Genomic DNA, 25,583 nt, shown 5'->3' with positions numbered 1-25,583 from the left:
ACCTCAAACAAGTGCTACGATACATACACTATATCCTGTATGACATCGCTATGAAGGAAAAAGAAGGAGAAGAAAACCATTCACCCCAAAGAATAGGCCAGCTATTACTTCCAGATAAGGACACCGAAGGCTTTGCATTCAGTCCCAAACAGTAAAGTATAACAGTACCTTTGGGGTGTATTTTGAGTCTACGAGTTCTCAAACATGAGTCACCATCCAGTACGGCAAACGACATGGGGTGGCTCTGCCTTGCCTCTTCCTGCCACTGGCCGGCAAGGACGGACCTGCCCTTGGTCTGGGCTTCACCCGGGCACTGCCCTTGCTCGTCCCGCGCTGCGTGGATGAGTCGGAGCTTTTGTAACGCGATGGACAGGCTTCTCCTGCTTTCTGTGAGGCACCCTGGGGTTTGGAGTCCTGGATCAGACAGTGGCAGCTGGTGGCATTGTAACAGCGTGACCCGCGCTGCGTGGATGAGTCGGCGCTTTTGAAGTGTGATGGACAGGCTCCTCCTGCCTTCAGTGAGGCACCCAGGGGCTTGGAGTCCTGGATCAGACAGTGGAAGCTGGTGGCGTTGTGACAGTTCTGTTTCCAGTTATTGGTTGTGTCTCTGCTGGCTGGTTCTGACTTGTTTGCCCCTTGCGCCGCTGAGGGTCTTCTTCTGGCCTCTGTTGTTGTCAGCCTTGATTGCCTATTTTTTTAGCTTGTTCTCCCCATATCTTGTCCAGCGGTGGTTGCTGGTGCTTGCTGGTTGCGCTCTGTGAATTGTCCGCCTCTTCATCTTGCCCATTTTTTGCTGGATGCCTTCTTGCTTTGGGGGGGCGCCCTCCTGTCTGGGTGCTCTGCCTGGTGTTTCCGGTGGTTCTCCATTGGCTTCCCTTGGGTTGCTGCCTTTGGTGTGGTTTCCTTGGTGTGCTTGCGGGTTTAGTAAGCCGGGTTTCCGCTTTGGTATTCTCCACTTTGTAATGAATGGGACAGGAGGGACTTGGGGGTAATTCTCTACACTTACCAGTAATCTTCATTATTCTGGGTCCCGTTGTCCTCGTCCCATTCATAGGCCCCACCCTCCCTCTCGGACGTCCGGCCTTTGTGTTAGGGGCTTGGTAGTTGAGGCGGAATGCTGGATAAGTACTGCTTATGTACTTCAGTGGGATGGGCGGGCTTACGGTCCCCATAATTCCTCTGGTCTTTTTTTCTGTCGGGAGATGGTTCTCTCCACTTTGTAAAGAATGGGACGAGGAAAACTGGACCCAAAGTAATGAAGATTACCGGTAAGTAATAGAGCATTATACCTCGTCCTGACTAACCCTTGGTAAAATTGATAACATTCCATGTTACATTTGTATTTGAAGTTCTTTCAATTATTCCAGTATGATATTTCGCAAAATGATAGTACAGGAGGATGGGAAAAATGCAAATGACCAGAACACAAATGGCTGTCATTCACTGAACTGAATATAGCACTACCTAATGCCATATTTGCATTTTACGTAATTATGCGTAATTTCACGGACTTTTCCTGAAATGTCAAGTAACTATGCAAAGCAAATTCTATGAATCTAACACACACATAATTCCTCCCTCATAATCACACATTTCTGCACAAATAGCACACCTGGTAAGTACAGCCCCCCGTGGTTATGGGTTACAGGGTGAGTTATCTGCTTTCTATCAGGATGGAGCTCTTTTTTAGTGGGTGTAATAATTAAAATGGTTATCTATAACGGGCATGTATTACCCTCCTGGAAGGGCTCAATTATCCAGACAAACTATCAATGATGTCCTAGAAATTCCCCACAGAGTTACCAGCTGATCACATCGCCAGACTTGGATAGGAAAATCTTTGCATAACACGTTTTATTCCATCTTAAAAAAATGGGCAGAAGAAGCCAAAAGATTACCTTTTGACCAGACTGGTTTTCACTCGAAATGTTCCACCACAGACAATATTGCGGCGCTTTTAATTTTAGCCCAGCAAACAAGAAGGTTTAAGGAGAGCAAACTGTGATGCTAGAACAGGGGTACAGGGTGAGACACTTGACTGCATTGAATCTAATAAATCATGGTCTGGTTGTATCTGTGGGTGCCAAGAACCTGAGGCCATATATCCCTAGGCCTCCAGAGTCAATGCCAAAGGCACTGTATACAATTCGAAAAAATGGTTCAGCACACAATCTTCAAATACAAGTAGCCAACGCGTTTCGTCCAAAGGACTTCTTCAGGGTGAAATGATAAGATACTGTTTTGTGTTCTGGACTTTAAAGTAAAAAGCAATCTCCAGCTACTGTAATGGCACCAGTCTCGAGGAACTTGGATGGCAAATATCCTTTTGTTATGTGATGGACTGATCAAGTTTTATGTGATGAGTGTATTCCAGCGAAAAGAAAGGATGTCAAAATACACATCCACGAAAGGTGATGTCAATATTCACCTTCACTATATTTCAGTTTCATGTGGTCTCCTCGGTCGTCGTCTCGGAAAGCTGTTAAAGTCCAGAACACAAAACAGTATCTTATCATTTCGCCCTGAAGAAGTCCTTCGGACGAAACGTGTTGGCTACTTGTATGTGAAGATTGGAAATAAAGCAAGAAAAGAATGCATCATGGCTTACTGATATTTTTGACCTCATTGATACTGTCATTGTACATTATATGGTGTGCTGAACCATTTTTTCGAATTAAGGAGAGCAAACTGTTTGCATGCTTCATGGATTTCTAGACTGCATTCAATTACGTAAACAGAGAGCCAAGCTGAACTCGTGGAGGATTGACCAAGCCCTACTAAAGATCATAATGGACCTCTATAGTAACACCTAGATAAGGGAGAAACAATTGGTTGATAGACAGTTTGTGCCAAAAATTAACATCTTTAGTGGATTAAAAGAAGGCTGCATCCTGGCCCCCTATTATTCAGCATATACATCTCAGACTTTGCAGCTGTGAGATGCACCCACACACCAAAGTCTAATGTATGACAAACGTTGATAATTTAGTTATTCTTTCTACCACACAGTGCAGTCTACAAGTGCAACTGACCAGGGGACATGCCTATAACACTGAAAATGCTTTGCAGGTCAACATCAAGAAAATAAAGGTTGTGAAATTCGGTTGCGAAAAGCCAAAATATATTTGATATACATGCCTGTACAAAATTGAGTATGTGCCAACCTATACAAATCTAGGTGTTACAATAGATAATTAAACAATTTGGAACCCTTAGCTTTCAGACCTGTGCCATAAATTAGAGACAATAACATGTGATATGACCAACGTTAACCGTTGGTAATATTACATTCGTCCAAACACTTATTTACGAGCCAGTGTGTAGGGCTCCAGATACAATCAAAAAATAGGGAAATAAATCTGCATAGCTTTAGGAAGATATTTAACGATTGGAAATCAACACTGAAAAGTTAAAGAAGACATGAAATGGAAAGAAAGTAACTCCAAGCTCTGAATAAAAATAACCGCGTCAATTATTTTATAGTCAGTCATGGGGCAGACAATGACACTTTAATATGTTATGTTAGTAGAGAGCTGTCAAATCGACACAGTCCAGCACAGCTTCCTCATTTAGGATTTTCTGGTCAAACACACCTTGCTGGCTTTACTGTTAAAACATGAAATAAGAACTAGTTGGATTTAGATATCAAGAGGTCAACACAATATAAAACCACAAAATATACCCTGGGATCCTGCTCGATGCAGCCACAACTATATTAGGTATTAACATGAAAACAAAGGCAACAATTGTATTTTTAGAATTGAAACGTTTTTATCTCTCATTCAAGCAATTTAAGGGACTATGGAAAAAAAACAAGAGCTATCAGTGCATGTCGAATTTGTAATTTGGAAAGAGAAATTTAGGAAAATATTTTCTGTCCACGCCCCAAGTTGTTATACCTATGCAAGAAATGTTTGAAACAGATTTTTAAGATGGAAGGGATAAGAATAATAGCGGAGGCAATTTTATTTTGTTTTAAAGGTACAACATCAGAATAAGTGGCTCATATTACAAAATATGTAACACTAACAACGAGGAGGTTGGAAAGTATTCCCATTGAGAACTAACCACGGCAAATGGTAGACTTAGTGGTATTAACCTTAGTGTCTTTTACTCTGTCTCGGATCTTAATAATTTTGATTGTATTGCCCATAGTAGTTGCGGTTACTTAGCATTTGATATTCTACTTTGGGCTTGATTACATGTGGGCTGGTTAATTCCGACCCATGCGTAAACTTTTCTTTACGCATGAGTCGGAATTATGAGTTTGAAGGTATTTAATGCATCTGAAAAGTATTGTGGGGCATATTATCAAGGGGGTTTATCTCCGCTTTTTTGGCTTTAAAAGCCAAGAAAGCGGAGATAAAATTATCTCCCTATTACCTAGCTGTCGCTAACACCAGTTAGCGACAGCTAGTAGGAGATAGCGACCATCTTGGGCCTCGCTTTGCATGTCAGTGATAGTTATCACTAATGACATGCAAAGTGGGCGTGCCAAGATGTTAGCGACTAGAAACAGTCGCTAACATCACTATCTCCTATTACCAACTTATGGAGATATTCGCGCTAAGCGCGAATATCTCCAAAAGCTAACACCTGCCCCTGAGCAGTTCTTAGCCATGTTATCCAATGGTAGGTTGATAACATGGCTAAGAGCATTAGCTCGCTAATGCATGAATATCGCGGACTTTTCAGCTATATTCATGCATTTCAGATGATTTTTATTGCTTAGGAGATAAACCTTGATAATAGCAAGGTTCCAAAGCAATAAAAATCGCCGCAGCTCGGCGATAAAAATATCGCCACTAACCCAACATAGCGAGAATTATCGCTAGTTGTTGGTAATATGCCCATGTATGTGTTAAATAACTCAAGTTTCACAAAATGTAAGCAGGTCAGACTTGCAAACATTAACAGGGGAAAAGCATACAATATTTTTTCTATTGTGCAGATTTTGGAGTATTCAACACCACAATCAACATGTTATTCCCCAAAGACGCATAAATGGTGTTACTTATAGCTACCGATAAATAAGGTACCCCATTGAATGGTTATTTATCAGGTGCGTCAAATATAGCCTAAACTCGTAATCCGGCCTCTGTACTTTGAACGCCAATATTTACAGTGTCAAAGAATATTCAGAAGGTAACCAAGTTGGTAAACTATCTTTCCAGGAAAGGTACTTCAATGTAGTCAATTAATGTAATTAAGGGGTGCCATGGTTGCCTTGTTGTAAGGTGTGAGTGTAATCCTGTCAAGTATGTTATCCGTACAGTTAGGGTGACCACTTGGCATGAAGGCAAATTCTGGGCGGGCCAACAAGATTTCAGGTCATATATTTAGGACAGAAGGTCAATTTTATAGACAGAGGAGACAGTTATACCCCACTACTATACCAGTTAATGTATTTACTATTTTATATATAGCACTATTTATTCTCAGTATGTTACATTCAGGAGGAACAGTATGTTCTGGTTCAGTAGTAAATGGATGCCCTTGAGCACAGTGTCAAGGCCATCAGCCCTACAACAATTACCAAACTTTTCTTGGAGAGAAAACAACAACAGAATTTTCTGAATATTTAAAAGAACATGGCAAACAAGTTGGGAAACATTTAGGTACGTGACATGTTCACCTTCTGCTAGTTAAGACAGGTTGAACAAAAACAACTGGCTCCCCTATTCCTCCACTTGAAGTCAAATGTAAAATAAAAAGAATTCCATGAGTTCTCCGAGATTTTCTTACCAGGAATTTGCATGTGCTACACAATGCACCCTTAACCATAGTCTAGTGTGTCACCACCAATGGAGTGCAGAGTTTGTTAACCTGTGGTCTGGGGACCCCCGAGGGCCAGTGATGCCTTCTCAGAGTGTCCACAACTGCTTAGAAAATTAGATAATATTAACAGATTAATACAGTTATTATAAATAAAGAAGCAATATAAAGTATTTTTTTTATTAAATGTTATGTAAATGTGAAGGATTTTTCAAATTAGAGGCTAGAAATTAATTTGTTTGATTCATTGAAGCAGTGCAAATGCATCAATTAGAAAATAGTATGAACATTGAGTGGCCTCAATTGAATTTAGAAAAGCTTCAATCTTCCCGGTAAAATTGAAATCTAGATTTATTTATATTTCTAAATTTGTGAATTTGTTTGATGAATGCTTCTTTCTGTATTTTTGGTGTATTGTTTTGTGGTTCATATCAATGAAAATCCTTAGCCGGGGTTCACGTCTTCCGAAAAATTACGCTGTTGGGGTCCCCGGATTTCAATAATAACTCAGTGGTGTCTCTAAATTGAAATAATGACTCAGTGGCGGTCAACAAAAGTCAAAAGTTAAGAGCCACTGACACCACTGACATAGTGCATCACCACGTACATTACAGTGCACCACCACCCTCACAGCAGTGCACTATCACCAGCTGTGTTCATCCTGTGGTGGAGACAGTTAGGATTAGACTGGCCAAAGTCTGTGTTACAGCACTGGGACTACTACAATCGGCCACAAGACATCAGTGGCAAATTACCTCAATCCCCATTGCAGAGGCCCAATAGCTCCTGCCTGCCATATGGCCCTCTCAACAGGTTCTGACAACATGGTTGTCAGGAAAACTGTACATTAATCCTGCAATTGCAGAGCTGCTGTATATTTCATAGTTGGTGCAACAGACATACAGACAAGAACCAGTTAGTCACAGTACTTTATTCGGCTTCTTCAGCAAACATAAATGCGCATCTCCATACATTTAAAAAACATTTAAAACAGCAAATTAATTTAGCAAGACAGAAAATGTATAAAATACAAATATGCATATAGCGTGAATACCAACATTGCATCTCATTACTTCATACTCAGTATCTCAAAACACGACACAGCTCAACAGTTCCTAGTTGTTGTAAAAACGTAAAGACAACCCTATAAGTTCTAGTGCTAGTTGTAGGTAAATACTATTTACCTATTCTAAAATACCGAATTTTACCGATTCGGTATTTAAGAAACGGTAAATAGTATGTAGGTAATTTTTGGGTAAATGTAACTGAATCTGTAAAAATCGGTATTTACCGATTCGGTATTTACCGATTCGGTAATTGACATTCATTCCTCTGGGCCTGGAGGCCGATAGGAATGAATGTCAATTACCGAAAACATTGAAGGGTGGCAGGGTGTCACTTTGACGCCATGTTGCACCCCTCACTTATGTATGGGTGCACATGTTGCAGACATACATGGCATACATGACCTAAGGGCATGTAGGTCTGCAACATGGCACTGAAGCAATTTGCATAAAATTGCCTTTTGTTTTTTTTACGTTATTTACCACCAACTTGTAGTTAGTGGTAAATAACGAATCCTAACATGGTGTCGGAGGTTCCCCTAATGGGGGGCCAAGTTCCACAGAAGCGAAGATGAAAGTCCTCCACACTTCCAAAAAGCAACGACAAGAGTGGGATATATACACACTCATTGCCAACTGCTCCCAAAAAGTGTGGGGGGAATAATCCGAGGAGTGTACCAACTCTCCCCCAGCTAGATGGTGTAGCTGCAGGCTTGAAGTCAGGAGAAGTCTGCAAAAAATACACAGTACTTCTAAACTACAAATGAAACAACAAGAATGTATATACAAGTGTTCAGCATGAAGTTCCACTTACCCCTTGATAGTGAGAGTCGGACCTTGAATGAAGTGTCACCAGGAAACTTCAGAGTGGAAAATACGCCAGGGAAGAAATGTACTCCGAGAGCAGCAGTGGACTCACACAGAAAAGGGGTTTCAACAAAAATGTGTGAGGATAGGGGTTTCAGCCGGTATTCAGAGCAACAGCAGAGTAAAACTCAGTACCAGGGGAATTCCAACCAGCTCAAGGCACCACAGAGTAGGGCGAGGAGGAAACGTTCTAAATTAGGAGTTGAGCAAACCACGTCCGGCTCATAAGCTAAAGACAGAGCGGAACGGGTGAGCACAAACCAGGTCCGGCTCTTAAACTAAAGACAGAGCGGAACGGGTGTTCATGAAACATGAACCCGAATATGAAACTCTGCCAAACTCATAAGCTAAAGACAGAGTGGGAAGGGCTCTCAAAAAGACAGCAAGGTAACAGACTCACTCGAGACAAGAGGAAATGCTGTCCGGCTCGTAAACTAAAGACGGAACGGAACAAGCACCTCTCTAAACATACACACAATATGACAATATTCAAGAACAAAGGGAAATGCCAGGTAAAGATGATAGAGTCGTAACTCAGAATAAGGTGGAACCCGGAAGAAAAGGATTGCAGGGTCAGGACACGCCACCTCTCGGGAAAGGGTGGGTGCAAGCTAGGAAATAGACAACAAGGTACAAAGTTCTCTCCAAAAACGATGGCCAGGAATCAGATATCGGGAACTGGAACAGGAATAAGCGAGAAACAAAGGCTCCAATAGCTTCCATGAACCACGAAGAGCGAACGCTAGGAAAAGGGGGCGTAGTTACGTCAGAATCAGTAAGCCAAGCGTGGATTCACGTGAGAGACGTCCTTTTCAGTTACTTAGGGAGTGTCTCAAAAGTACATGACAGGGCACAAGGAACGCAAGGAGTTCCAGTAGGGGATATTCAAAAACATGCAAATCCGATTAAGAAGGAACACCATGCTGAACACATGCTACAGAAGGTCCGTGATTCCGACCACCCCTAACACCTGGGATAAGCACTCATTTAAGTGCTCCATACATTAGGAATTCGGTAATTCACCGAATCGGTATTAAAGAAATCGGTAATTTACCTATTCCTTAAATTACCGATTCAGTAAATTACCGAATTCTTAATTTAGGCACCTACATCAGAAAAGCCTATTACCGGTAACAGACAAAATTCGTTAATTTCGGCCATTACCGACCGGTAATAGCCTTCCTACATCTGGCCCCTAGTGTTAAGACAGCGTAATATAGGCCTAGGATAGCGTTTCTTATGTGTTGTATAAAGCCCAAATAAAAGAATAAAGTGCAACGTGCTCTGTTTAGATCTTCCATCACATGGACATGTAGAGCGGGACAGAAACCATGAACCTTGGCTCAGAAACATCACTAAGAAATTATACAATAAACCAAAGCACACAGCAGCAGACCAAGGTTCAGCACATCCACTTTTTTTGTTTCCAAGTAACTAGTGGTGCAGCCACTCTCACCATCCGCTGCCAAGGATGTTCGTCAGAGCAATTTTACAAAAGAGTAGAGAGGTGCACTCGATAAAGTCAGCAACGTAAAAAGTTCATTGATTATGTGAGTCTTCTGTTCTTTCTTTAATGTATTCTTTATTTTCCTTAAAATACACAGGCACAGCTGATTTTATCGAGTGCACCTCTCTACTCTTTTGTAAAATCACTAAGAAATTAACAAGATTAAAGAATAGCCTCATGAAGAGAAACCTGTCCTGTTCACCTGAAATACGTAGTAGACAGAAGTCCGGAGCAGGGATGACTGTCACACTCCATCCAGATGAGCCTGGGTCACTCATCTGCAGTTCTGCCCAGTGCCTATCAAAGCATCTTCTTTTAAATTCGTCTTTTACCAGATACTATGCTGAATGAATTGAGCTCTCACTATTTAAAACAAACTCAGGGATGCCTGAATCAGTAAGAGAGTTCTTATATAAGTAAACCATGGAATACTCAAAACGCTGTCTAGTGAAAGTCCATCCAATAAAATCTCAGTAGTAATATTTGATTGTGGTTTCATCCAAGGTCAAAGCCATGCTAAAGGGGTAGCTGTTTGATAAAGTCTTCTGCAAAACCCAAGCCCATCTCAGCATGCCAGCAGAGTGGATATCTATCAATTGTATAGGGCTAACGTCTATCTACCCTCACAAACCTGCACCATATGTGCCTACAGACACGCCTTTAATTTTACAATTGAACAGGCTCCTTAACTGGTGTGTGTCCCAGTCCCATAGCAAAGCGGAACAAAACATCACTAGATCTTGCTTATTGGATTGCTCTGTTTTTTTGCAAAAAATATTAATAAAAGTCAAGTCTAACGGGATTTTATTGTACGTAAATACAATGGTGAACTTCAGTCACCTCTTTATCCGATATTATAAATTTGCTAAGTCTGGGACCGCACTTCATGATGTATGATTTGGAGTGATTGGTCCTCAGACCCAGATCACCCATAAATGCATTGAAAGCATCTGAAAATGGCTGCAGCCCATTAGCAGTTCTAGCTAAGAGGACTGCATCGCCCAAGTGCAAAAGCACTGGTGCAACGATGGAAACAATTTGAACCAGATCTCTACCTCTTTTTCAAAGAAATGTATCCAGGCCCGGAATATACAATTAAAAAAGAAAAGGTGCCAAAATGCACCCTTGGTGGACCTCAACAGTAATATTAATTTCAGGAGATAGAGCCCCTCTGCACAAGAGTGGATCTTAACATATGTGTGCCAATGTATCCTTTGGAGCACATCAACAATAGCCCTATCACACCCAATGACTTATATGATGTCCCACAACTTGGAATGTTGCACCATATGGAAGGCGCAAGTGAGATCTATAAATGCTAAGTGCATGAGGTCTTCCTGTGCTCTGAGGATTTCTTGTCTTATGAGATATAGATTCAGAGTCTGGTCTACGGTGCTCACTCCAGAGTCGAAATTCTGATTGCATGTCCGACTGGACCCTATTCTCATGTGCCCAATCTACAAGTTTCGGGTCTTTCAGCCCTCATCACCCAGGATAGCTTGACTCCATTGGCATGGAGAGCACGGGACCCACGTCTGGGCATACCCGTCCCACTTGGGGTGAGAAATGCAAAAAGAACAACTGATGGACAGAATGCAGAACAATGTCATACATTCACCCCAGTACAGATATCTGGGCCTACATCCATCATTTTTATTGCTCACCATGCCATTCCAGTTTGGACCCAGCCATATGCAATTCAGTCTTGAGCCTGCGCCCAATGGGAACAGTCCAGCCCGAACTGCCAGGTCACGTCCTCCCTGGACTGGAAAGAAGCATCCTAGGACCGGCTTCAAATGGCTGGGTCTAAACTGGGGTGGCATGGTGAGCAAAAGAACGATTGATTTAACCCAGATCTCTTGACTGGGGGTGAATGTATGATTCATTCAGCATTCTGTCCATCATTTGTTTACGTAGCATTCTAGCTTCAATAGCTGACTTGTAGGCCTTCCTCGCCGAACTTACTTTAGACTTCTGCCATGGTCTACAGTCCAATGTTAGTTTACGACTTTTATAGGCAGAAGAATATGCGTGGTTGAATCACCATATTTTATTTAGACCGTAATGAAAATGCTTGGTCAACCAATGTGAGATGTGAGCACCCAGGGACGTACAAGTGGTAGATGAAAACAGAATATAATCAATTACTGTACAGGCACTGGTACCCTGGAAAGTCGGGGGCTGGACACAATTAGCGTACTTAAACTCAAGTGCAAAAACTAAATTATTAGACTATGTGACTCTATTTTGGTCCATACCTGTAAAGGGCATGTCAAAATGCGAGAGTGGGTAGTCAGGATCCTCATGCAAACCGCACACCACTGCAAATTCAAGGTCACAGGTACAAATGTTAAAATACCCAACCCACAAAATCAAAACTTTCCTTCTCAACATATACTCAATTCTGAACACATAATTTTTCAAATTATCAACATCCCTTGTCACTGAGGTGTCAAACATGTGATAGATGTTTATATGAGCATAGATTGTGGGTTTGCTTACAATAAACCCCACTATCTTCAGAGTAATGCCACTTGTACTGAGATAATTTAATCGTATCTATGGCAACCAAGGCCTGGGTGCTTCAGGGTATGTGACACTTACCCACCAAAGTGTCAGTTTGTCCTGGGATTCAGCCGAATCCAGGTCACATATGCAACAATATACTACCCAAGCTACACCAAAATCCGTATTGTCATGTGGTGGGGCGCATGGATATCTTTACACACACATCACTTTTTTTCACAACGCCCTATGTCCACATAATCCATGAAAAATCTCAATGAAACCAGAAATAGTCCAATCAAAGCTTCTGTCTTGAAGTCTTTAATTTCCACAGATTCGTGATATTCCAAGTTACAGCCGACGCGCGTTTCGCCCTCAGGGCTTTCTCAAGGCTGCAATACAGATATTCATACATGTCCATCAGACACTATACAGGTCATTTTGGTACATATCACTGCATATTCGCATGCAAAATCCCTTGTGAAGGATGGGTTGTATTCATGCGATATGGAAATCATTTTCCTAGACCTAACACCCTTGTGGACAGTGTCTCCCAGAGACCGACTGTTTATGTTGGCAGACAGGAGAAAGGATAGCATAGTGACGACCCTGCTGAAAAATTCCTAAATCATTCTCTAAGTCCCATAATTTGTGAATGGCGATCTGTGTGGAATCATCTTCACCATAACCATCACCTAGTGCTGAGTGCATATATACCATGTATTAATTAATCTCACCTTCTTTGTATTTGAATGTCCTGGAGGAGATGGGGAAAAATTCCCTTTACTGTAAAGTCCCTCAAGATTATGTAGTATTCCAATGCGCATATAGAAGAGGGTACATTCACAAATATATAGTGAATATTCAGGCTTCAATCGATAAGTTAATGTAGTTCTGTAAAAAATAGTAACCATATTTTTTTGGGCTTAGTCGTTTCACCATAAGGCATTAATATATACAGACTCTCATTGATTTCTTAAAAGAGCTCTAAATGTTAAAAAAATTGTCTCTATATTTGTGCATAGTTTGCCCACAGGTCACTTATCTTGTATATAGTGAGAAACATATTTACTGTTTCACATAGTAAAATAGTCGTGTAAAAAAGCCGTGACCTTACCAGAAAGCAGCATGTCTTGATATCATTCGAAGAAATTTACTCGATTTACTGCTCAGTGTTCATCATATTGGCCACAATTTCGATGGGATTATGATATATCCCGAGTGTTCCCGACTAGTTTCACGGACAAGTCAGCATGAATGAGTCACGGGAGCAGGAAAGAAAAACATATGAGGGGAGATATATTAGCCAGGTCTATTATGTTTGCGCCCCCAGAATCAGTTCGAGTTTACTCGAACGATGTTAAAGCGTTATGCGCTGTCTTTCTCAATGTGCAAATGCAATAAGGAATCACCCTTCGGTGAGTCCCTTGCCGTCTTGATCTACAGCCAATCTCACCTGAAATTATTAGTTCCTGGCCATGGTGTGTTCCCGGTCAGTTCTTCCACTGACTTTCATTTCGGCTCGCGTTTCCCGGCGGTTTGTTTTGAAACCGCGAGCACCTGATAGAGATGAAACAGAGAAAGCGGACTTAGCAGTGTATCTAGTCCAAGTCGGTCTAGATGCCGAAATTCGGTGGCCATTTGTAAACATGTTAATACCATTAACGCCTGAGGTTACGGAGAACAAGTGGGACACAATTTTCACTATTTTTGAGAAACAGTTATATATTTCAATTTCCTGCGTTTGAAACCAGTCAGCAGACATAATTAATTTTAAATTATTTTAAAAATTGTAAGGCGTATTTAATTCGCCATAGTGTATGAGCTGAATCACATTTATTATATTCAACTATGAATAGGGGCTTAAGCTCATTATGTGAGTAACTAGGTAATAACCAGCCAGTCGAGGATGTGTTCAAAACTACATCCATTCCGCCAACATAACTTGCAGATCCATAGGATCCACCGTCCACTAGTACAATCTTTATGAGAGAATAAATCCCACATTCGTAATACACAGAATTGAGAGAGAAAATCCTTACAGACAGTGTTCAATTGATCAAAGTGTGCAATACAAATATTTCAAATATACATTTTGACTTATTTACCTTTATTTTAGTCCATTGTCAATGCTTACCATTTCACTAAACAAGGGGAAAGCTCTTTTTTCATAATTGTATATCCTCATTTAGTAAAAGACAACATTATTTGTATATGCATAAAACCTATGATCCATATTAATTATAGAAATTCATGAAAGTCTTTGGTGATGTTAATGCCAAGTTCTACCGCACGTTTTTCGGTTTTGCGTAGAAAGGATATTGGATCCCCACCTCTTGGTCCCATGTTGATGCTTTCTATACCATGCAGTGTGAGCTTGTGCAAGTCGTTAGAATCATGCATGTCGTTGAAATGGACTGCCAGTGGGTATCGTGCATTGTTGTTTTTAATAGCACGTATATGTTCCTGAATTCTTTCTTTAAGGGGTCTGATGGTACTCCCTATATACATTTTTCCACACATGCAGATAATGCAATAAATTACAAATTTTGTGTTGCAATTTATAAAAGTATTAATGTGGTAGGTCTTTTCTGTATTGTATTTGAACTCAGTTTTTTTATTTAGTCCAAAACAGCAAATATTGCAGTTTCCACATCGGTAGAAACCCTTTTGTGTTCCTCGTAACCAGTTGTCTTTCTTTAATGGTGGTACAAAGCTCGGGCACAAATGTTGTCTTAGTGTTTTACCTCTTGCATGTGTAAGCATTGGTTTTTTTCCCACTACGGAATTAAGATCAGGATCATGTGTCAAGAGATGCCAGTGCTTCCTTAGTATTTTAAATACATCCGTACTGGCACAGGAGTAAGGTGCAATGAAGTTAACCTTCTTATTTTTATTTCTTTTTTTGGAATTACTTTTTTGGTTGGTCAGTAGGGTAGATCTTTTAATATGATTAACTTTATGTCTTGCTAGTTTGATGTTCGTGGGAGAGTAGCCTCTCTTTAGGAATCTATGTTCCACCTTGTCAAGTTCTTTTTCCAGAGCTGACTCCACACTGCAATTGCGCTTAATGCGTAGCATCTCGCCAAATGGTATTGCATTTATTTGTGATGGGGGATGTGCACTTTCAACGTGCAATGTGGCATTGCACGCTGTTTGTTTTCCTATGTGGTAAGGTCACTAGCCTATTCTTGTCCACCATGATTTTGATGTCTAGGAAATTAATCGTTTCAGTACTTGATTCAATGGTGAAGGTTAGGTTGTGATTATTTGTGTTAACATATGTATAGAATAGATCTAATTCTGATTTGGAACCTGCCCAGAAGAGTAGAATGTCGTCTATGTATCTCCCAAAATAGAGAATATGTTCCAAGAGATATCCCGGGCAGTTACGCCATATGTGTATAAATTCAAATATTCCCATGTACAAATTAGCGTAGGATGGGGAAAATTTAGCCCCCATTGCCACTCCCCTTTTTTGGCGATACCACTGACCATTGTGTAGGAAGATGTTGTTGTCTAAGACCAGATTTATCAAGTCGAGTAGCATGATTGTGTGCTCATAGCATTCGATAGGACGGCTGTCCAAAAAATGTTCAATCGCATTGAGACCCATTTCCCCTGGTATAGAAGTATATAAAGAACACACGTCCATTGTGACCAATAAATGGCCCTCTGTCCATTCTACATCAGATATCTTACTTAGGACGTCACAAGTGTCTTTTATAGATGAAGGTAAATTCACTACATGTGGCTGCAGATACATGTCTATATATTCTGATATTTGTTCTGTAGGTGAATTTATACCAGAAATTATTGGTCTTCCGGGAGGGAATCTACCTTGCTTATGTACTTTTGGAAGTACATATATACATGGATTGGTGGGTGTATCATTGAATAGGTATCTGAATTCCGTTTCCGAAATAAGTCCCTTATCTTTCCAATGTTTTAGCCGTGTTTCAATTAGTGTGATCGTTGGCCTCATAGGATTCCCAGATAATAATGTGTATGTAGTTTGGTCAGCTAGTTGCCTGTCTATTTCTTGAATATAGTCTATTTTGTTCATGACAACTATATTACCTCCCCTGTCAGCTTCTCGTATGACAAGGGAGGTATTGCTAGCCAATTTTTTCAAAGCATTGCACTCATCATGGGAAAGATTGTATTTGTTGCTACATTGAGTGATTTTGAATTTGTCTTCCAGATGGTATAGATCTTCATGTACTAATTCCTGAAATAAATCTATAGAGTTATTACTGGGGAGTTGTGGCGTGAATCTAGATTAGGGTTTTAGCCCACTATCTGAGCCATCAAATGTATCAAGATTCAGCTCAGATGCCAAACTTTCCAATGACATAGATGTATCCTCATCCCTCATGGTCATCAGTAGATGTACAGCTTTGATATCTTTAATTGAATGGGTTTGTTCTAACGTTTCCAGTTCTGTGTTATTCAAACATATCTGCTTCTTTTCCCGAAAAAATTTATGCAATTTAAGTTTTCTTGTAAATTTGAAACAGCTTACATGAAATGATGTAAAGTCAGGATAAGCATACGGACAAAACCCAAGGCCTCTGCTTAGAAGGTTTATTTCAGTTCTGGACAAATCATAATCAGACAAGTTAATCACATTTATAACATCTGTGTCATTGTCAACATCAATACAATCTATGGTTGTTGATTGCGTGCCGCTGATCTTGTAGTCATTCCCACCTTTGCATTTGGATCTCTTTCTGCATTTCCCCCTCCTTGTCTTTTTGTGAATCGCTCTTTTTGTTGTGCTTGCTTGTTCCCTTTGTGGAACCTCTGTAGTTCTAAAAAAAAGGGATCTGTGCTAGTACTGGGGATTGGTTCTGATAGACCACTGGACTCTGCACTTGTAATGCTACTCATACTTGACGCCTCTGATATACTCGGCGTTTTGGTATTCATTGATCTAGTATCCTGGTTCCTTTGTCCTGTCGGTCTAACATTATCAAATTTTCGGGCAAAGGTATAGACCCTGCCCTTCAGATAATCCCTCTCATCTCTTCGTATCTTTTGCAACTTTTTCTCTTTGAGATAGAGTTGATGTTTTTGTATCTGATCTTTTAATATGGCCAGATTTTTTTGTACTACGTCTGGAAGATTCATTTCTTCAATTTCTTTCTCTAATATAGAGATTTCATTTAGAAGTTTCTCTCTTTTCAACTCCGCATCCCTAATTAAGATGTCTATCATTCCTGCAGAAGAGTTGAATAGCAGCTTTTCCCATTCCCTGAGGTGGCCCTTATCCAGGTCCTCAAAGGAAGGAAAAATTAGGATACGAAGTCCTCTGGGTATTTGTTCCTTAGTTATATATTTGCGGAGGATAGTGGCATCCCACCATCGGGAAAGCTCCTGTTTCTTGAGCCTCTCTAAACGTATGAATTTCTGTTTTAGTCCTTCTGTTCCTGAGCTAGTGGTGGTATTTGTATTACTGCTAGGATTTATATTGAACAGATCATCCATAAGTGCATTTCTGTTATCATCAAAGGCAGCCATAGTGGAAATATTTTGTTAAATTGAGAAGGAAAAAAAGGGGTTTCCTTATCAATATTAAGTTGAAATACAAAATGAAACGTACAAAATTATTACTTTCTATGCAGTACAATATCAATAATGCAGTTCCAAGGCAATTGAAGAGTGCAGGTTTAGCAAAATTAAGATATGGCCGGGATGCCTGTCACCCCCTCCCAACACAATCCCCAAGGATGGGAAGACGGACGCAGTTCTGAACTTTTGGAAGGCGGGAGGGAGTTACCCTCCCGGCCGTATTTATTAAAATATGAAACAAAATTAAAACATTAAAATAACAGTTTCATATCATGTACAATTTTCATTTATTACATTACGATGCAGACACGTTCATTGGCTAACCTTAACAAATCTCTAATACAAAGGTTTTCCTAGCCGAGTCTAAACATCCTGCAAATGCATACTTTCTAAAAATTGTACATCCTAGCATTACGGGCCAACGGCAAGGTCGCAACCGGTGTCAGATCCCTACTACCAGAACTCCCCCTTCACGGTGTGAGGGGCGGGCACACAGAGGACTGTACCTCTGTGCCGACTCCAATTTCCCTTGTCTTTGCGGGGGCCCCTATTTAACTCGACGCCATCTTAGTGGTCGTCCGAGGACTCGTGTGAGGTGTCTAGAAGGTAGCGTGGACCCCCCTCCCACCCCACACTGTTCATCACATCCGCCGTCGCGGATATCCTGGCCCCGGGAAATTCCTGTAGGAGGGGCATCTAGCCGCCTCCTCCCCTGGGAGGGGCCTATGACCGCCTTCCCTTAGGCGACCCCATACTTAGTGGGTGTCGCCTCCCCGTGTGAGGGGCCAATGGCCACCTCCCCCCGGGCGCTCCCATCCATAATGGGTGGCGCCCCCCCTCTAGGGACCTTGAAATTACTGCTCACCGATCATGACCTTACCGCCACAGGCCGGATAGTTGACCGGCTATCCGGACCCCCCACAACTCCTACTAAAGGTCATGCTTTTACAAACCCTTTAACCATGCTATGAAGTCTCCTATGAGTAAGACATTCCCTTCCCGGGACAAATGGACCCCATCTTCGAGATACATGTGCTCCCCCCGAACACATCCATGTGGAATACAGTGTAACTGCGCCGAGCGAAACAACCTACCAAGCTTGTTATTAACTTTCTTTACTGAATGGTTCAGTGCTGACACCTTCCTGGGAATCATGTGGGACCATGCTATCGTGCACCCCGGGATCCTCCTCGCCAACCAGCTAACGGTAGACAGAACTCGCTCGAGTAGTACTCGCCGCCTGAGTGTCACCAAATCATTGCCTCCCAGGTGTACTATGATTACAGACGGCGGTGACCTTGTCCGCCCTAGCAGTCCCTCGACAAAACATTGAAACTAGTCAATACAGAACCCGCCCCTTCCGTGGAAGGTCACCCTGTACCCGTATTCCCCAGCTGCGTGAATCATGTCACCTGCTTTGAATACGTCCCCGGCCCGCCTCACGTATGAGTGGCCCACGACCCACACCACTCTTTCCGCAGCCGGTGATCTCTGACCGCTGGTCCCCAGGTGTCGGGTCGACTGCTCAGTCCGCCCCGCATAGCATGCTCGCGAAACTGTAAACCAAACAGAAGACAAGAAGCGTGAGTGCATGACATTGGCTTCACAGTGCAAACAAATTGGCAAATTAAAAGACATAATTCAAGGGAGAAAAGTAAGGAAGACACCAAACTAAATAGTTAAAAAAGTATAAAGTTTCATTTAATTAATCCACAAACATTCACGTTTAAAAACAATTAATAAAATACATAAATTATACACAATAAATTTGTTACAAGAACAACTAAATAATACAGTGTTCAATATGTCCCATAAAAGAATCCTATAACATAACATATATTTTGTGGCAAACAGATGGTATAGTTCGACGCGCGTTTCGGCGTTGTTTAGAACGCCTTCTTCAGGAACCACAATATTATCACCAAAGTAGGAAGTGGAAAATGAGGTGGATGCTGCCTTTGTCAATCAAAAGTCTTGAAGAAACAGTATTAGTTTCAAGGGCAGTCAGACTTGGCTTTTATATTGGGGGCGGCTTCTTTTGCGTATAACTCAGACAGAGGATGTGTCTATCTGGCCTGTAATACCTCCATTCTCTGTCACAGAGGAATCTAAAAGCTGTGAGCCCGTAGCGAGAGCGATGTGTCAAGGTAAATGGAATTGCAAGGATACAATGTTGCATCTAAAAGCTGTGAGCCCGTAGCGTAAGCGATGTGTCAAGGTAAATGGAATTGCAAGGATACAATGTTGCATCCGTCAGGCAAAATTAAAAAACGCGGTATTCCATAAAAACGATTCGTAAATTGTTTCCTCAATGATAAAGGTTGCCGCTTTAAGTCGGAATCCGTTTCCTCAATGGTGAAAAGGTTCCGCTTTCAGTCTTAAATGTTTCCGCTTTAAGTCGGAATTTGATCGTGTCTTAACGGTACCGGTGTGTCCGTTAACAGCAACCCGCGGGACCCGCGCTGATACCGATTGCTGGCGTCCCGCAGCCGTTGTGTGAAAAGGTCATTGGCTTCACAACATTGTCTTCACAACATGTGCAACCGCACATACCTTTTATAACAGTTCGAGGACCATCGTCCCAATTGTTTCACCTCTTCAACACTCTGACCCCTGGCTGTAGCCTCTGTAGCAGCCCCTATCCTAAAGGAATGGGTCCCGAAATCGCACGGGTCCAAGCCCGCCGCTGCGATTGCCATTGTTAGCACCCGCTGAAACTGAAACCTTGTCAGTGGGGTGGCGTCAATGTGTCTCAGCAAGCTTCCCCCCCATGCTTCTGCCCTTTGCGCTAAATATTCCTCAACGTACTTCACCGGGCACCCGGGGGACCCTCGCATGCGCCGGACAACAATACTGTCTCCCATAGCACCCTGATCGGTCTTGGACCTGGCTATTGTGACCACCATTGAATCACCCTTGATCAAAATGTGTTCTCGACACAGACCTCCCTCCACATCCTTCTTATTTTTTGCAACCAGCTCGCTCACCCGCATAGCCCCATGGAACGCTAATGCGAAAGCGGCCCGGAACAGCACTGCCTCGGACTGGGAGGAACATGTCGCGGGGAGTACCGACATCAGCAGGGACAACCTTTCTAACCCAATCGGGCGTCTTTCGTCTACTCTACGACCCTCCAGGCGTTGCCAACCACGCAGGGCCTTCCTCACCAAAAAGGACGATGTGGGGTCCCTGATGCCATGTGCCTGCGCCATGAATGCAATGGCGGCCCGATGCCTATTGGCCGTTGCCGCTGATCGGCCTGCCCTGTGTAGTGCTACTAAAAACTTTAGGACATACTCCTCCTGCCCCCATTTGTCCCCTCCCGCTGGACCCAAAAATGCACAATAGGAACGAAACGCTCCTTCGTATGCCTTCCATGTCCTGGGGGCTAGGCTTGCTCCCACGAGGTCCTGTAATCCGGGGCACCGAGTAACCAGAGTGCTTCGGGGAATGGTGCCGCCACTAGGTCCGCGGAAGGTAGATAACCCCTGAATGCCTGCATGTGGGAACGAGAGAGTGCATCAGCCGCATGGTTCAGCACACCCGGCACATGCCTCGCCCTAAATTGAACGTTCAGTCTCATGCAAAGTAGTACAATTTCCTTCAGTAATCTCAGTATCCACTTGCAGCGTGCTGCCTGATTATTTATGCATTCGACTACGGTCATGTTGTCGGACCAAAACACCACTGAGCGATCACGAAACTCTTCCGGCCATGCCTTCAGAGCCACAAAAATGGGGAACAACTCCAGAAACCCAATGTTACCTGTGAGCCCACTGGTGTGCCACCACGTCGGCCATGTTTGCGCCGACCATCGATTACCGAAGATGGCGCCAAATCCCACGCTCCCTGCCGAGTCGGTCCATAAACCCAGCTCGTCCGAGGACGCTGGTGGCTTTCCCCACACCACTCGACCGTTGAAATCCGCCAAGAATGCCAACCATATGCGCATATCCTGGCAAACCTCTGCAGACAGTCTTGTGCGGTGGTGCCCTTCCTTGAGACCAACCATGGCTTGTGCAATAGAGCGGGAAAAGGGGGGGCCATTGGTATCACTTTAAGGGCAAAGTTAAGCTGGCCCACTGCTTGCTGCTGTTCGAGAGAGGCCTTGAATTTCGCTACTTTGTCCCTTGGCAAACGGAAGCATCCCTCCACCGAATCGAGCTCAATTCCAAGAAACTCGAGTGAAGTAGATGGTCCCACCGTCTTGCCCGGTGCCAATGGCACGCCGAACTGCTTCATGAGAATGCAAAATTCCCGTAACGCCTGCGCACATTCCATGTCACCGGCTGCCCCCAAGAACAAAAAATCATCTAGGTAGTGCATAACCTGTGTATAGCCCGTAGCTTTGGTAAACGCCCATTGCAGAAAACAACTGAATTTCTCAAAATAAGAACAAGAAATGGAGCAACCCATTGGCATACATCTATCCATCTAGTAGCGTCCTTGAAACACAAAACCTAACAGACGCTGATCCTGCGGGTGTACCGGGAGCAACCGGAACGCTGACTCAATATCTGACTTTGCCATCAGCGCCCCGGGCCCCAGGCGATTTAACATGGCAACGGCCTCATCGGAGGATGCGTACCGTACCGAACAAACTCCTGGGTCAATTGCATCGTTCACCGAAAGACCCCTAGGAGCCGACAAGTTATGAATCAACCTAAACTCACCTGGGTCCTTCTTGGGGACTACTCCCAACGGTGAACAAATAAAATTAGTGACTGGCGGGTGCCTATATGGGCCGGCGACCCGGCCACGGGCAACTTCCTTTGCAATCTTTCTTTCTACCACCACCGGGTTCTGCTGAACGGACAGTTGGTTTTTACACAGTGGTTCCCCCCTGAAAATCCCCCGCCGGGATGTGGAAACCATACGAGAAGCCGTCCCGCAACACCCCAGCGGAGACATGATCAGGGTATTCGTTTAGCTAGGGGATCATTGCCATGATATCTACGGGGGTGGGTAGCGATACCCCGTGGTCGATATTAGACCTGTTTGGCACCTCCTCTACCCCCGGTATCACCATTCTTGGCTCTACACGAACTCTCAGGGTGTGAAGAATGTCCGCACCCTGCACACTCATGCCTGAACTTACATGTCCCTTGAGGCCTCGTGCACTTGCCTCTGTTAAAATTCCAGCAGACCCCTTTTCTACCCCCATTCCCACCATTCCTCGGTTGGTGGTCACCAGCGGGGGCTGCTCGAAAGGGCGCCGCCGATTGATGGCGGGAGGGCGCCGACCCATTCCCGCCAAGCGAAGACGACTTCGTCGTGCCCGGCAGGAGCTGCTTCTGCCAAGAGATGGAGTAGAGGCAGTCCCACGTCAGAGATGAATCGTGCTTCTTGGCCTTACGAAACTTACTATCATAACCCCTCCATTACTCGTCCTCATATGTTTCATAGAAATCCATTATACGTGCCTGATAGCAGGCCAATTCAGTCAAAACCTCAGGCTTACGTTCCCCCATGACTGCAGTAAACATTGCAAAGGCCTTGGCCCAATTTGAGATTGTCTCATCAACCCTGAACCCCGCCATTTTTGCGCGCCACACACTCGGGTGCCACAAATCCTTCTGAGCCTTAACATACTCTATCTTGTGATGGTCAGTCAGGAGAGAAAACATATTCACATACTTATCAGCCCAAATCATTTCTTTCGTGGCCAGCGGAATATGTTGGACTACTTTTTCCCTTCTCGAGGGTAAAGACCCCTCCTTTGCCATTAGCAATGGCTGCTTACCCGACTCCATAGCTGATCCCGCTGATTTTCCACCGCCAGCCGTCGGTCCTTCCGATGGAACCTGTGGGGTGACAAGAGGGAGATTCGCCTTCGCAGCATCTCGTGATTGCCGCAACTGCTTCATTAGCAACTTGGCCTCTTCGGCCATGTCTCCAGGTGCAGCAGCACCCCCTGGATTTTTGCCAAGCCATGCGGCCAACTGGGCGGCCAATTTCGGAGGCATATCCTCCTCGTTGGTGGGCGTAACTACAACCGGAATCGGTTGGCCCGCGTCCGGGCTCGGTACCGGGGCCTCAACTGGACTAACCGGGCTTGCCGGGGGTGACTCGGGAACTGGGACCTCCCCCCCTGCCGCCCTATTTCTGGCCCTTTTACCTCTCCCAGCGGCGACGACTCCCGGCAATGCTGGGCCTATGACTTTCTTCGGTCTGCCCGAATTGTTCATTGCCGCCATCTGCTTTTTCATGCTCGCCATATCCTTTATCAGCATGCGGAGCATCTGTTCAGTCCCTGCCTTCTTTCCGGCCTTCTTGCCAGGCATCGTTGTCGGATGTTCGATCCTTGGTGTTCAACGTGGTCCTGGATCCGAAGGTTCGGAGTCGCTGAAAGAGAAACACAAAAATTACAAGTTCTCAAAAAATTGCTCCTTTTTCCGTCGAGTGCTCACGTGCAACGAGAGGGTGCAGCTTCCAAGCACAGGAACAAGAGGATGCTTCTTCGGGTTGCTGCTCCTTTTATTCCTCTTCGGGAGGGCGTGTACCCTCCTCCGGTACGCCTACGGGGCGTGGCCAACGGTGTAGGTGTCTAGGACAACCCTTCTTGGGCGGGAAAAGGCGTGCCCCGGCTACGCCGCTTCGAGCATACCAGCCAAAACATGCCCCCGCCCAAAATGGCTTCCCGGGGGGATCCGGGCCCCCAACCATACGTTCGGGGGGACCGAGTGGTCGCCCCTTTCCATTATATGAGCATAGATTGTGGGTTTGCTTACAATAAACCGCACTATCTTCAGAGTAATGCCACTTGTACTGAGATAATTTAATCGTATCTATGGCAACCAAGGCCTGGGTGCTTCAGGGTATGTGACACCTACCCACCAAAGTGTCAGTTTGTCCTGGGATTCAGCCGAATCCAGGTCACATATGCAACAATATACTACCCAAGCTACACCAAAATCCGTATTGTCATGTGGAGGGGCGCATGGATATCTTTACACACACATCACTTTTTTTCACAACGCCCTATGTCCACATAATCCATGAAAAATCTCAATGAAACCAGAAATAGTCCAATCAAAGCTTCTGTCTTGAAGTCTTTAATTTCCACAGATTCGTGATATTCCAAGTTACAGCCGACGCACGTTTCGCCCTCTGGGCTTTCTCAAGGCTGCAATACAGATATTCATACATGTCCATCAGACACTATACAGGTCATTTTGGTACATATCACTGCATATTCGCATGCAAAATCCCTTGTGAAGGATGGGTTGTATTCATGCGATATGGAAATCATTGTCCTAGACCTAACACCCTTGTGGACAGTGTCTTCCAGAGACCGACTGTTTATGTTGGCAGACAGGAGAAAGGATAGCATAGTGACGACCCTGCTGAAAAATTCCTAAATCATTCTCTAAGTCCCATAATTTGTGAATGGCGACCTGTGTGGAATCATCTTCACCATAACTATCACCTAGTGCTGAGTGCATATATACCATTTATTAATTAATCTCACCTTCTTTGTATTTGAATGGCCTGGAGGAGATGAGGAAAAATTCCCTTTACTGTAAAGTCCCTCAAGATTATGTAGTATTCCAATGCGCATATAGAAGAGGGTACATTCACGAATATATAGTGAATATTCAGGCTTCAATCGATAAGTTAATGTAGTTCTGTTAAAAATCGATTTACTGCTCAGTGTTCATCATATTGGCCACAATTTCGATGGGATTATGATATATCCCGAGTGTTCCCGACTAGTTTCACGGACAAGTCAGCATGAATGAGTCACAGGAGCAGGAAAGAAAAATATATGAGGGGAGATATATTAGCCAGGTCTATTACGTTTGCGCCCCCAGAATCCGTTCGAGTTTACTCGAACGATGTTAAAGCGTTACGCGCTGTCTTTCTCAATGTGCAAATGCAATAAGGAATCACCCTTTGGTGAGTCCCTTGCCGTCTTGATCTACAGCCAATCTCACCTGAAATTATTAGTTCCTGGCCATGGTGTGTTCCCGGTCAGTTCTTCCACTGACTTTCATTTCGGCTCGCGTTTCCCGGCGGTTTGTTTTGAAACCGCGAGCACCTGATAGAGATGCAACAGAGAAAGCGGACTTAGCAGTGTATCTAGTCCAAGTCGGTCTAGATGCCGAAATTCGGTGGCCATTTGTAAACATGTTAATACCATTAACGCCTGAGGTTACGGAGACCAAGTGGGACACAATTTTCACTATTTTTGAGAAACAGTTATATGTTTCAATTTCCTGCGTTTGAAACCAGTCAGCAGACATAATTAATTTAAAATTATTTTAAAAATTGTAAGGCGTATTTAATTC

The sequence above is a fragment of the Lissotriton vulgaris genome, chromosome 3_1 (assembly GCF_964263255.1).
Source record: "Lissotriton vulgaris chromosome 3_1, aLisVul1.2, whole genome shotgun sequence".
NCBI classification, from domain to species: domain Eukaryota; kingdom Metazoa; phylum Chordata; class Amphibia; order Caudata; family Salamandridae; genus Lissotriton; species Lissotriton vulgaris.
Note: the sequence above shows the minus strand (reverse complement) of the source record.